This window comes from Phyllopteryx taeniolatus, chromosome 3 (genome assembly GCF_024500385.1).
Source record: "Phyllopteryx taeniolatus isolate TA_2022b chromosome 3, UOR_Ptae_1.2, whole genome shotgun sequence".
In the NCBI taxonomy this organism is placed as follows: Eukaryota; Metazoa; Chordata; class Actinopteri; order Syngnathiformes; family Syngnathidae; genus Phyllopteryx; species Phyllopteryx taeniolatus.
In genome coordinates this window covers 1,576,757-1,592,137 of record NC_084504.1, presented here as the reverse complement: position 1 = coordinate 1,592,137, position 15,381 = coordinate 1,576,757, and positions in this window count along the sequence as shown.

The window sequence follows — 15,381 nt, the reverse complement described above, 5'->3', positions numbered from 1 at the left end:
AAACTGATAAACTTTATTGTTTTTAGCAAATAATCATTAACTTGGAATTTTATGGCTGCATCACATTCCAAAAAATCTGGGACAGGGTAATGTTTACCACTGTGTTACATCACCTTTTCGTTTAACAACATTCAATAAACGTTTGGGAACTGAGGACACTAATTGTTGAAGCTTTGTAGGTGGAATTCTTTCCCATTCTTGCTTGATGTACAGCTTCAGCTGTTCAACAGTCCGGGGTCTCCGTTGTCGTATTTTAAGCTTCATAATGCGCCACACATTTTCAATGAGAGACAGGTCTGGACTGCAGGCAGGCCAGTCTTTCACATAACAATTTGCTAATTGCTCTGTATGCTGATGTCTTAAGCGCAAATACAAACAGTTCAGCACCTGGGTTTTTGTGCTTCCAAATGCGACTTTGTCAGACCATCCAGGATGTTGATTCCATACAATGCATACCATGATAATGAACCGAAGTATGTGGATAACAATAACTGAGTCATTATTTTTCTATCAATGATACTGCCCTTAATTGGGAAACCTTTTCACAACTTAAAATGGAAATGGACTTTGTAAACATTTGTAATTACTGCAGATAGTACATAACAAGCTACTGTATGAGCTTCAGCTCACCAGAAGGACAGCAAAATTGATCAAATTCAGAATGTTTTTGTCTTAATCATGACATGCTTTGTCTTTAAATATGAGCAGATAGCATCTGACCTATTATCCAACGCTATGCCTGTGGTCACTGTTCTTGCTAGTTGTAAATTGTATGCTATAAACACAAATTATGTCATGAAGTGTAAGTGCCCCACAGCGTCCATGCTAATCAGTATACCTTGTGTAGTGTAACTTTGCCCAACCTTTCCTCTTTCATACATAGAATAAAATGGCATTTCCCAGTGTTTTTCATGGTAGTACAGAAAATATGGCCACAATTGAACTGACACATTAGGATTTAAAAAAACAGTTGCCAACCCGTAACTCCTTCTCTTCCATCTTGTCTTCTTACCACACCCTCTGACAGCTAACACACACATGCATGTTTAGATTAAATAATGTTAGTCCATTTTATGAGGAAAAAGCATGGTTTTCATACTGTACATAGCACATGGCATTATTAATTCTTTACACGTTTATATGTATATATGACAGGAAGTTCTTTACAGAGCTACTATTTTAGACCACTTCTAACTAAAATATCATTAAACATTGCTATGATGATTGCGCTTAATACAAGCAGCCTCTGCAGATATTGCCTCTATCTCAAAAGCTTGAAGCAGTGGGTAAATTCAAGTCTGGTGTGAATCGATAAACACCGTCAAACACCTTGGGGGGTCCCCCAATTTTCCCACAAACCACTCCACCCCCCGGGCAGAAGGAAACAATGGTGAGGCATCAATACCTGCAATTGGGAGAAGGTGGAACAGAAGAGACGGGCAACCAAAATCACACAAGTGGGTCAGCTCTCCTATAGACAGTAAATGGGTGCGCAATTGTTTGCATCAATTGAGACCTGTGGGAGATGGAGGACACGATGGGGAAGGGGTGCCATTAGGAGTGCATTGGCATAGAAGGTGGGTGCTTGGGAGGAGAATAGGGTGTGAAGATTTTTAAAGCAAGAAGAGATGGGGGGTATAGGTGTTTTCAATTACCCGCAAATTCAGAGCAATTTCCTCCTCTTTCTGACCACACCGCCAACCGAGAGGCTGATGGGAGGCCTGAACAAAGAGGTATGGCGATCGCAATTGTTTGACTGTGGGTTGGTGGGGAGGAGCAGGAGGGGTTTGGTTTTCATCCATCTGCCTTTCTTCAACCTTGCTGCTCAGAGTCCACTTTTTTTGTCAATGACAGGAAACATGAACATTCTTTTCAACTTGTGTGTGTAAGCTACTTCCTTAGAGTGAGAGGGTTGTTATGGAAGACTCAGATCAGACGTCAAATGGTTACACGTTTACTGTATAAGATATTACTTTTCAATATGAATGGTCGATTACAGGGGCGCAGATGGTATTTTAGAACTCGGAGGGACAGGGACCAAGCTTATGCAAATAATAAATATCTTATAAAATCTCATATATGAAACAGAAACAACAAAAAATGTGTAGATTGACCTCGTACAGGGTGTACAGCATCACGATGAGCATGTTAGTTTAACTCAGGTGTAGTGCCCGTGCTGTGAACACACGTGTGCTTACTTTTTTTCTTATTCGCACGTTATGACCATTGTCCACAAAAATATCATATCCTCACTGCTTCACACTATTTGCTCATAGATCGTTCGAAAAAACAGGAACAGGACACAGCAAGATATTCCTTGAAAATATACCACTCTCCTTGAGTTAAAGCATCATGGGACTTGACCAAATCACTTTCCCACTTACAAAAAACATTTTTAGTGCTCACTGCACGCCACTGTGGTGCATTCACAAGATATAGGGGGGAAAAAACAACACCGAGAGGAAAACGTCACATTAAAACAATAAACTAACTGTGGGTTACACAGGCTCAATGCCCACCCCAATATAGAAAATTAGCCCTCTTTTACCATTTTTTTTTTTTTTCGTGGCAAGTGTGTGTGTTGGGGGGCGGACAGATTGGGGTCATTATGAATCTGAAGGGGACATGCCCCCCCCCATCTGCTACCATGGTTGATTAGATGTACGATTCAGAATTTATTAATAATCGATTATTAAATCACACAATGCTTGATGAAAGTAAAATCCACGAACAGGATGTGAGACGCATCTTCAAACAACAAAAGATTAACAAAGCGGCAGGCCCAGACCATGTGTCCCCATCCTGCCTCAAAGTCTGCCAGCTCGCTCCAATCTTCACACAGATCTTCAATAGATCTCTGGAACTGTGCGAAGTACCATCCTGTTTCAAACGCTCCACCATCATTCCAGTCCCCAATAAACCTACAATCTCGGGTCTAAATGACGACAGGCCTGTCGCCTTGACATCTGTGGTCATGAAGTTCTTTGATTGTCTCGTGCTGGACCACCTCAAGAGTGTCACAGGTCCCCTGCTGGACCCCCTGCAGTTTGCCTACCGAGCGAACAGGTCTGTGGATGATGCAGTCAACATGGGGCTGCAGTTCATCCTTGAACACCTCGACAGTGCAGGGACCTACGCGAGGATCCTGTTCGTGGACTTCAGCTCAGCATTCAACACCATCATCCCTGAACGCCGTTCCTCCAAGCTTCTCCAATTCAGCGTCTCGCCTGCCACCTGCCAGTGGATTTATAGCTTCCTGTCGGGCAGGACACAGCAGGTGAGGCTGGGGGAGGCCACCTAATCCACACGCACCATCAGCACCTGGGCGCCCCAAGGTTGTGTCCTCTTTCCGCTGCTCTTCTTTCTTTAAGTGAAAGACTGCACCTCAACGCACCCGGCTGTCAAACCCCTGAAGTTTGCAGATGACACCACTGTCATCGGCCTAATCAATATACGACTCGTGCACTCACTGTAGTAGTCTGGCCACGCTGCACTATTTGCATATCTGTTGTTGATCAATACTGGCCACTCATGCCAGAGTAGCATCTGCCTCATTTGCACACTGATTGAGAAGTATCTGCAACATTTGCACAAACAACATTGTCCCAGATTATCCCGCTACTTGTCACTTTAAACTGCATACATTCCCTGAAGTCTCTGCGCCCCTTTGCACAATGGTCATTTCACCGGACTATTGCTGTATTAGTCAAGTGCTAGAGGACTCTGCATCTTTTTGCACACAAAAAAAATTGTACCGGCATTACCCGATAACTACCACCCTTTATTGCCCAGTGACTTTTTTTGTCAATGTCTTTAGGTCTCAAAAGTGTTCTCTGTCAATCGACTGTCTGTTGTCGTACTAGAGTGGCTCCAACTACCGGAGACAAATTCCTTGTGTGTTTTTTGGACATACTTGGCTAATAAAGAGGATTCTGATTCTGATTCTGAAAGGATCAGGCATCCATTTTCTTTTCTACTTGTCCTCATTAGGGTTGCAGGTGAGCTGTACCCTATCCCAGCTGACTTTGGGCGAGAGCAGGGTACACCCTGGACTGGGCGCCACTCAATCACAGAGCACATATAAACAACCATTAACACTCACAGTCACAACTATGGACAACTTAAGAGTCTTTATGAAGCTAAAATGAAGTTGAAGGAAGACTGAGTACTCAAAGAAAACCCATGCAAGCATGGTGACAACATGCAAACATGGACTGAAATTGAGCTGCAAGTAAAGTATATACTTTAGGGAATTATCGAAGCGATTATTCAAAGTTATGCCTGTTATTGGGTAATATTTTCTTTCACTCGCATGTTATTCTTGTGGACTGCCTTCCTAACTAATGATAATGACAAGAAGGGTCACTAGGGGTCGCGGGTGGACTGAAGCCTATCCCAACTATCTTCGGGCGAGAGGCGGGGTACACCCTGAAATGGGCGCCAGCCAATCACAAGGCACATATAAACAACCATTCACACTCACAACTACGGGTAATTTACAGACTTTACTCAACCTACCATGCATGTTTTTGGGATGTGGGAGGAAACCGGAGTACCCGGAGAAAACCCACGCAGGCACAGGGAGAACATGCAAACTCCACACAGGAGAGGCCGGATTTGAAACCGGGTCCTCAGAACTGTGAGGCAGATGTGCTAACCAGTCAGCCACCAACACTATATATATATATATATATATATATATATATATATATATATATATATATATATATATATATATATACACATATATATATATATATATACATATATATACATATATATATATATATATATATATACATATATATATATATATATACATATATATATACATATATATATATATATATATATATATATATACATACATATATATATATACATATATATATATATATATATATATATATATACATATATATATATATATATATATATATATATATATACATACATATATATATATACATATATATATATATATATATATATATATATATACATATATATATATATATATATATATATATATATATACATATATATATATATATATATATATATATACATATATATATATATATATACTTTTATATATATATATATATATATATATATACATATATATACCATCGTTTTGCTGGTGGAATTCCATGCTCACGTGGGCAATGACAGTGAGACCTGGAAGAGCGTGATTGGGATGAATGCCCCCCCCCCCCCCCGATCAGTACCCGAGCGGTGTTCTGTTATTGGACTTCTGTGCTCATCACGGATTGTCCATAACGAACACCATGTTCAAGCACAAGGGTGTCCACACATGCACTTGCTACCAGGACACCCTAGGTCGCAATTCGATGATCAACTGTGTGGTCGTGTCATCGGACTTGCGGCCACATGTCTTGGACACTCGGGTGAAGAGAGGGGTGGAGCTGTCAACGGATCACCAACTGGTGGTGCATAGGCTGCAATGGTGGAGGAAGATGCCGGTCCGACCTGGCAGGCCCAAACGTATTGTGAGGGTCTGTTGGGAATGTCTGGCAGAATCCCCTGTCAGAAGGAGTTTCAACTCCCACCTCTGGCAGAACTTCACCCATGTCTCGAGGGAGGCGGGGGATATTGAGTCCGAGTGGACCATGTTCTGTACCGCCATTGCCGAGGCAGCTGACCGGAACTGTGGCCGTAAGGTAGTCGGTGCTTGTCGTGGCGGCAATCCCCGAACCCGTTGGTGGACACCAGCGGTTAGGGATTCCGTCAAGCTGAGGAAGGAGTGCTATCGGGCCTTTTTGGCCTGTGGGACTCCTGAAGCAGCTGATAGGTACCGGCTGGCCAAGCGGAATGCAGCTTTGGTGGTCGCTGAGGCAAATACTCGGACATGGGAGGAGTTCGGTGAGGCCATGGAGAAACTTCCGGACGGCTTTGAGGAAATTCTGGTCCACCATTCGGCATCTCAGGAGGGGGAAGCAGTGCACTATCAACACTGTGTATAGTGAGGATGGGGCACTGCTGACCTCGACTCGGGACGTTGTGAGTCGGTGGGGAGAATACTTCAAAGACCTCCTCAATTCCACAGACATGCCTTCCCACGAGGAAGCAGAGTCTGGGGTCTCTGAGGTGGGTTCTCCTATCTCTGGGGTTGAGGTCACCGAGATTGTTAAAAAGCTCTTCAGTGGCAAGGCCCTGGGGTGGATGAGATTCGCCCGTTGTTTCTAAAGGCTCTGGATGTTGTGGGGCTGCCCTGGTTGACACACCTCTGCAACATCGCGTGGAAATCCGGGACAGTGCCTCAAGATTGTGAGACTGGTGTGGTGGTCCCCCTTTTTAAAAAGGGGGGACCGTAGGTTGTTTTCCAACTACAGGAGGATCACACTCCTCAGCCTCCCTGGTAAGGTCTATTGGAGAGGAGGGTCCATCGGGAAGTCGAATCTCAGATTCAGGAGGAGCAGTGTGGTTTTCGTCCTGGCCGTGGAACAGGGGACCAGCTCTATACCCTTGGCAGGGTCCTCAAGCGTGCATGGGAGTTGGCCCAACCAGTCTATATGTCCTTTGTGGACTTGGAGAAGGCATTTGACCATGTCCCTCTGGGAGTCCTTTGGTGGTTGCTTCGGGAGTATGGGGTACCGAACCCCCTGAGATGGGCTGTTCAGTCCCTGCACGACCAGTGTCAGAGTTTCGTCTGCTTTGCTGGCAGTAAGTCAGACTCGTTTCCGGTGAGGGTTGGACTCCGCCAAGGCTGCCCTTTGTCTCCGATTCTGTTCATAACTTTTATGGACAGAATTTCTTGGCGCAGCCGAGGTGAAGAGGGGTCCAGTTTGCATCTCAGTCTTGCATCTTTGCTTTTTGCAGATGATGTAGTTCTGATGGCTTCATCAAGCCGTGATCCCCAACTCTCACTGGAGCGGTTCGCAGCCGAGTGTGAAGCGGCTGGGATGAGAATTAGCCCCTCCAAATCTGAGATCATGGTCCTCAGTCGGACAAGGGTGGAGTGCCCTCTCCTGGTCAGGGATGAGATCCTGCCCCAAGTGGAGGAGTTCAAGTATCTTGGGGTCTTGTTCACGAGTGAGGGAAGAATGGAACGGGAGATCGACAGGCGGATCGGTGCAGCGTCTGCAGTGATGCGGACTTTGTATCGGTCCGAATGAACAAGATCCCGGATACAAGCGGCCAAAATGAGTTTTACAGTCTCTCCCTTAGAGATAGGGCGAGAAGCTCGGTCATCCGGGAGGGGATCAGAGTAGAGCCGCTGCTACTCCACATTGAGAGGAGACAGATGAGGTGGCTCGGGCATCTGATTAGGATGCCTCCTGGACGCCTCTCTGGTGAGGTGTTCTGGGAACGTCACACCAGGAGAAGACTCCGGGGACAACCCAGGACACGCTGGAGAGACTATGTCTCTCACCTGGCTTGGGAATGGCTCGGGATCCCCTCAGAAGAGCTAGAGGAAGTGGCTGGGGAGAGGGAAGTAAGCGTTTCACTGCTATAGCTACTGCCCCCGTGACCCGACCTCGGATAAGCGGAAGAAAATGGATGGCTGGATGGAATACAAATTTAAACATTAAAACAAAAGTCAAATATTCTTCACATTCTGTAATTTGTCAAGAAGTGTTGCCTTTGCAAATTCTTGTCAGAAAAAAAAAAACCCAGAGGAAGGCGTGAGATGGCATGTGTTTCCTCTTAATCTTGCACCTTCGATTACGCAGCAGCAATCTCCATATCAGAAACCTCTCCACTTGCGAAAGGGAAGTCACCTCTTCCTCGATCTCTCAAATGTTGCAACATGAACATATGAGAGGACTGATAGGAGTTGTTATCAACCACGTCCCTTCCCCTGTTCCCCAGGCAAGGAGGACATACACACGGACACAAATATTGGGACGCTTTGTCAATTCACTTACAGAAACTAAAAATTCTTAAAATATGGAGTTAGTCTCCTTTTTAGAAGTCCAACAGCTTCCACTCTACTGGGAAAACCTTCGACAAGATTCACACACACAGCCCTATTTTCGTGACCGATGTAAATCCGGTGCAGCGGGGGGCGATACTATGCGCCAGGGGCAGGTTAGATCGCTGTTGGTAATTTAAAAAACTAGCGCACCCTGGTGGACCCGAGAGTGGGCGAGCTGCGGGTGTGTCTCCAGCCGATTTCATTTGCTGCCAATCAAAGGGGCTCCTCTCATTCCCTTCAAATGTGGCGCAATGACAGTCTTGCATGGTGACATCTCTGTGCAGAAGATGATGATTCGGAATCGCAGCGATCCGTGCGTAAGTGAAGCATTGTCACTGCTCTTGGCCGGTGTGGCAACAGCGTAAGTGGGTATCCTGATTAAATACAGAATGAGCTGGTGATAACTGCTGGCCAGAGGTGGGAATGTGTCACATACTGCATGTGCAAGATGCATGCAAGTCTGAAGTAATAACGTTCAAGTTTCAAGTTACTGTGAAAAAAAAATCAAGCAAGTTGAGTCGCCACCAAATTTCCAGCAAGTCAAGTCATGACCTGGTTCAAAGTGTATATTGGAGTGATAAAAAAATAACACAAAAAGCACATTTACTTTTCTAAACATTAAATGAATGCACAAAAGAGTACGTATACACCTCTAAAAATGAATAACTTAAAAGTAAAAAACAAAATTTACTATTAGTATTATTATTTAGAAGAATGTTTTTTTTTTTATTTGCATGTCTTTACAGCAACTAATGGATCTAACACTATTAATGTGATGATAAATATTGAAATATATTGTATGTCGGAGAAAACATGCAATCAGAATTAAAAAGAATTGCTTCCAATTGTGTGTGTAGGTGTGTGTGTGTGTGTGTGTGTGTGTGTGTGTGTGTAAATGGGTGATTTGAGAATTATTAACTTTGTAGGTTGTCGCTTTGTGAATTGCAGTCAATTGACTTGCATTGGTTTATGGATGGACCCGCCACATCAGATATGGCAGACCTGCAGCTATGAGAAAAGCCACCCAAAGTGAAGTCTTTGTACAGGTATTTGTCGATGCTAAGATCGCGACTGCAGTTTTTAATGGTATAGTTTGCAGATTCCAGTCTCCGTAATGTCTATCACTGTATTGTCTTCTTAATTAAATGTATAACTGACTTGAAGTTTAGTTAATGTTTAATCGGGTATTAAGGAGCAAACTGTAAAGGTAACCGAGCTAGCTTACCTGCATCAGGCAGATGAAGGTATAGACCTTGTAGAAGTTGTGTCTTTTATCTTTGAGTTGAAAACTGCAAATTTCTCATCTTTTTCCTGATTTCATCAAAAAGGCAATCCTTGAATCAAAATGTCATTTTTGGAACTCCTTCCGTGAATACTCGCTCAGGGAGGCAGCATCAGCCCTTGTCTCATAACGTAGCCTACTAGTGGCCGGGTTGCCAGGTTTATGGCACGCACTTTTCTTTCAAAAACAAAAGGCACACTATGTTGAACATTTATATTTTCAAATGTAAAGATAGTATGACGGGTCAAGTCATGGAGTTCAAGTCTTAAGTCTTGTCTCATGAATTCCAAGTCTAAAGTGAAGTCGAGCCTTAGTTTTAGTTAGTTTTAGCCGAGCAAGTCGCAAGTCAAAATCAGCGACTCGAGTCGAGTCTAGTCTAAGTCATGTGACTCCAGCTCCGCACCTCGGCCACTGATAATTTAAGTATGTCCGCAGACCTCAGTATCTGTCTGTCTGTGCTCCGATCAAATTCACCAAAATTGCGTTAGACCAGCGGTTTACCTTGCATCAAGATTTTGACGTGGTCTGAGCAAGCGTAAGTTTAGACCGACTTTCAGGCACCAAATTGTCACGCCACCAGCCCATTCTCCAAGGACACACCCTCGTTGCACTGAAATGCCCAGCTTGAAGCAGACCGGTCTGTCAAATTGGCAAACATGGGGAGCGAGCCTTGCGCTTGCACAAAAATCAAGATATACCTGTTTTTGTGCTCCGCCACAGTTGTCGATGAAAATAAAGCTCTCAGTGTGCTTGTGGGAACCCTAAAACTCTAAACCCAAACGCTGTTTCCACTGTATGGTACCCACTTGGCTTGACACAGCTCTACACAAAATGTGAAGCTTTTGCACTGGAAAAAAACATATATTGTGAGGTACTGTCTTATCTAAAAATATTTCCATTATGCAACTCCAGCCTCCACTTCAATTTTCTCATTTCCCCCAGTCACGAATAGAATTTGTTTCCCACTCTGCCAAACAAAAATTTGCTTAAAGGAGATAAATACAGGAGATCCTCATTCTCCTCCAGTATTGGTGCATGTCCGTGTCTCTCTTTATGACTGATGCATTGAGTGCAGCATGATTTCCGCAGTTAACAGCAATTACATTTTGAAGTCCTCTGTATGGGTTAACAAAGTTCTCCCACCCCATATTCATCCAACTATGACTTTTTAGGCCTTCCTTTGCATACTGGGGCACAGTCATGCTGGAAAAAGACGTTTGCTGAAGTGTTTTCACAAAATTTGAAGCATTGCAATTGCTAAAATGTCTGAGTAAGTGAAGTATTAAGAGTCCCAAATAAGCATGCATGTTTGTGCATAATGGATGGATATGCAAGTGCAAATGTGCATTTTGGCATCATTTTGTTTGTATAATATTTCATCCATGATATTATATTGTAAAGCTTTATTTTAGAAAAACAAAGGAGCTCTGTAAGCAATAAATTAGGGTAAGAACTGAGGTCTTGGTTCAGCTGGAGGTAAAGCTATACAGATTAAAAATAAGTCACATATGTGAGACTGTGTGTCTGCGTGCGTGCGTGTGTTCAAGGCGAGCGGGGGTGGGCTTCTTTCTGGATGGTTAGTCTTATCTTCATGCACACTCACAATGTATGCTGCACCAGATGGCCACAGAGCACATAGCAGCTAATAGCACCACTTGATCATGTCTGGGTTGTGCTATAAATCAGTATATTAACAATGAACACATGTCATACATAATGTTTGATTGATCCCCGTATGACACAGCAAGCAATTTCATGAAAAGGGAGGAAACACTCAGAGGACTAGGTAGATTTAGCCGTGCGTGTCTGATTGATGGACAACAGGAGAGATCTCAAAGCATTATCCTCAATTTATGATAGCTCTCATGTTTGCATATACATATTGTTTGTTCATCAAGAGATCACATTGCTGCTGTCCATGTGGGGAGACTTAATTGGTCTGCTCTGTAAAGCTGCTTTCATTTTTAAAATCTCTGGAAACAAGTGGTTATGAGCTCTGATGAGAGTGAACAATTTGACAGGGAAGAGATAGGCACAAACCACTACCACATTGCCCTTCTATATTGCAACTATTCGTGAACATTTCTTAAAAGCATCAGATGTCCACAAGAAACAAAATTCAAATAATGAACATGTCATTATTTCATTTTAGATGTTCTCTTTTTTAATTGAAGACCCTAAATTGCCTGTAGGTGTGAATCTGAGCGTGAATGTTTGTTTGCATGTGCCCTGCGATTGGCTGGCGACCAGTTCAGGATGGACACCGCCTCTCGGCCAGAGTCAGCTGGGATAGGCTCCAGTATGGCCGTGACCCTAGTGAGGATAAGCGGTACGGAAAATGGATGGATGGATGTTCACGTTTTCATTTATCACACAAATTTAGTATCGTAGATAATTGCTTCCTGTTGCACAAGGGTCAGACTGAAGGCCGGCCGGCCAGATCCGGCACTTCACATAATTTTATGTACCAAATGATTGCCACAATTTTTCTTTGAATTAAGTTCAAAACTAGCAATACAATGATAATGATCAAATAATGGGGCAATTTCATTGTATGATGGGGCAATTATTAGGATTCCCACACAGAACAAATTATAGGGACAAGAAGTGCAACTGCTTGGTGCTAAAGCCACACATCGAGTCTTTAAGAGCACAGCATCTCTGCCTCTGGTTCACAGACATCATGGCTAGGGAACTTAAAATGGCATCACACCAACGTGGCTAGCAGGGCACCTCAAAAAATGTATAAACTGTATAGTGTGGTGCAAAGCTGAGTTCCAGCAGATTTTAAACAGCAGCAGGCGGGCTTGTTAAATTTGTCGTTGTTTACACAAAATGTAAGGGTCTCTGCAGACTTGGAGGACAATTTAAGCACCAACATTTTTGAAAAACGTAACTTTAGTGCATGGATTATTTGAAAATTCATGGGAGACACAAACAAGCCTCCAATTCTGCAATGACCTAAGAAGCAGTTTGCAATTTGCTGTACCAAATGTGAAAGGAACCGTTAAAGCAAAAGCATACCGTCGGTAATCATGGTTTTTGCCGTCCCATTCCACCCTTAGTGATTATACATTTGTGGTTTCACTGTTGTATCCAGCCCCCTGAGGGGAGACCAAAACTACAAAGTGGGCTCTGATGAAAACAAGTTTGAGACCTATACTGGAGAGTCAAAATTACATTTGCTATACAGTATCTTGCCTTGACCTTTTGCACATTTTGTCACATTGCAACCATAAACCTAATTTGAAAAATTTATTTTATTGTGATTTCATGTGAGAGAGAAATCAAGAGAAATGTAAGTACCCACCACCCACCCTATTACTATGGCTACTAGGTCCCCAACTAGCAACCATTATCCCTGTAGCGTGATCCTGTATGGTGGGATGTCATAATCAGAATCAGAAGCATCTTTATTTGCCAAGTATGTCCAAAAAAACACACAAGGAATTTGTCTCTAGTAATTGGAGCCGCTCTAGTATGACAACAGACGGTCATTTGACAGAGAACACTTTTAAGAAATAAAGACATTGAGAAAAACAGTCACTGAGCAATAAAGGGTTGCTAGTTATCTGGTAATGCCAGTACATGATTATTTATTTTATTTTTTTGGGGACAATTGAGAATTGATTGTCCGTTGCAGTCGGAGTTTGTCCTTTTTTGTTGCAGCACTAAACCAGACTGTGATGGAAGAACACAGGCCTGATTCGATGACCGCTGTGTAGAACTGCCTCAGCAGCTTCCGTGGCAGGCCGTGCTTTCTCAGAAGCCGCAGGAAGTACATCCTCTGCTGGGCCTTTTTGAGGACGGAGTTGTGACGCTCTTGAGGTGGTCCAGCACAAGACGTTCAAAGGACTTCATGACTACAGATGTCAAGGCCTGTAGTCGTTTAGAGCCGAGATTGCAGGTTTCTTGGGGACTAGAATGATGGTGGAGTGTTTGAAACAGGATGGTACTTCGCACAGTTCCAGAGATCTATTGAAGATCTGAGTGAAGACTGGAGCGGGCTGCTCTGCGCAGACTTTGAAGCAGGATGGGGACACATGGTCTGGGCCTGCCGCTTTGTTAATCTTTTGTTGTTTGATGAAGCGTCTCACATCCTGTTCACGGATGGTTAACGCAGAAGTCGGTGGCGTGATAGTGGTCGGTGGTGCGGCTGGGTGAATGTGGGGTGTGAAAGTGTCCTTTTCAAATCTGCAGTAGAAGGTATTCAAGTCGTTGGCTAGTGTTCTATTGTTCTCAGCTTGGGGGGGATCATCGCTTGTAATTTGTCAGCGATTGGAATGCATGCCAGACTGTCGTGCATTAAATTTGGGGAGACTAGTGGAAGTGAGGCGAGACGGTCACGGGGCAATGATGACCCACAATTGTCACCCCCACCCAGGCCAACCAGCTCCCCAAAGGATGTGTGAATGTATGTGGTGCATTAAAAATCTGTGGGGAAAGGCATGGCGGGCCAGAGACCAGGCCGGAGTGCCGGAACACCTGGCCGAGTGTCCTCCCCAGCCCGACACTGCCCTCCCCCTGCTGACGGGTGTATGATGCATTAAAACTGGAGGACCGGCAGGGCAAAGAAGGTGGGTGACCAGACTGGAGACCAGCACAGATGTGCCAGTACCCGGCCGGGCGTCTGCCTTATCATGCCTCATGCCAGTCCCCCAGGGGACCTTGAATGAGATGTGAATGTGCCCAATGTGCGTAATATGTACCTTGTAAATAATAAAAATGTGCAGAGTGTGTGAAGTAAGAGGCTAAACCCCTGCAGGCCCAGCCCGGCCCGAGCAGCTAGAAGACCACATAGGAAAGGGAGGCACCCTACCATGGGCCCCAAGTCAGCCGGGGACCCCACACTGCCCGAGTGAGAGAGGGGCGATGACCACGGCGGAACGCCCTGGGGAGAGGAAAGAGGAAGACACGGGCCCGGGGTGCAGGAGTAGGGCCCCCAGCCCACCACCTGGAGACCAGGACTATGCCCCCGGAGTGGGGCCAGTGGGGACCGCCCTGGCACCCAGGGACAGAGAGCAGGCCCGGGACTGGCACCCCCAAGGAGGGCAACACGAACACAACCAGACCCAAGAGGAGGAGGGGGACACAGGCCCAGCATCCCCAGAGGCCCACACCGCAGATCCAGAAAGCTAGGGGTTCAATTACATGCAAGGGACCCAATGGCGTGCACAGAAGTCTAAAATGAGAAGTTATGATTTGGTCGTATTACATTACATTTACATTGCATTACATTTCTGTATGACATTCTTTCCCAAGCAAATAAGAACAAAGCTTGAAGGTTCACCATTTTAACAAAAAGTGACCAGTTTTACTTAAAGTTATCCATTTGGTTATTACGTTTAGCAGAGATATTTTCGAGTTGTATATACTCTTTGACAAGATTTTGCCATTGGTTAATGTTGATAGCTTGTTTATCTTTCCAGTTTACCAATATTGTTTTTTTAGCGATTGCTAGAATTACAAGTATTGGTTGAGCATGTTCATCTGGAAGATCTATGCCTTTTAAATCACCCAAAAGATTAGTGGAAATCGGAATTCTACAGTTCAAAATTGATGAAGGTTTCTGTGTAACGAGTGACCAGAAGCGCTGTACAGGTGTATAATGCCAAAGAGCAGGAAAATAAGTGTCTGAAGCGTTTTCAGAATTAGTACATATGTTTGATTTTGAATAGCCCATTTTATGCATACTACATTGCATAATGTGTGATCTATGGAGTACTTTGTACTGGATTAGCTGTAATTTACAGTTTTTTGTCATGGAGAATGTATTTCTCCAGATTTGCAATCATTGTCAGTAGACACTGAGAAGGCTTTCCCATTTTCTGATTGGTAAGTGTATTGAATTAGTACTTCAGATTAATTTGTAGCGGCACGGTGGGCGACTGGTTAGAGCGTCAGCCTCACAGTTCTGAGGACCTGGGTTCAATCCACGGCCCCAACTATGTGGAGTTTGCATGTTCTCTATAAACTAGTTTATAAATTTCGGGTGTAATAATATGATGAGGTGATTCGGCTGTTACAGCCGCACAGGACAAAAAAAAAAAAAATGAGGTGATTAAATATTTTTATGGTTTCAGTCATAACGGCCCTCTGAGGGAAACCGTAACTACAATGTGGCCCGCGACAAAAATGAGTTTGACACCCCTGGTTT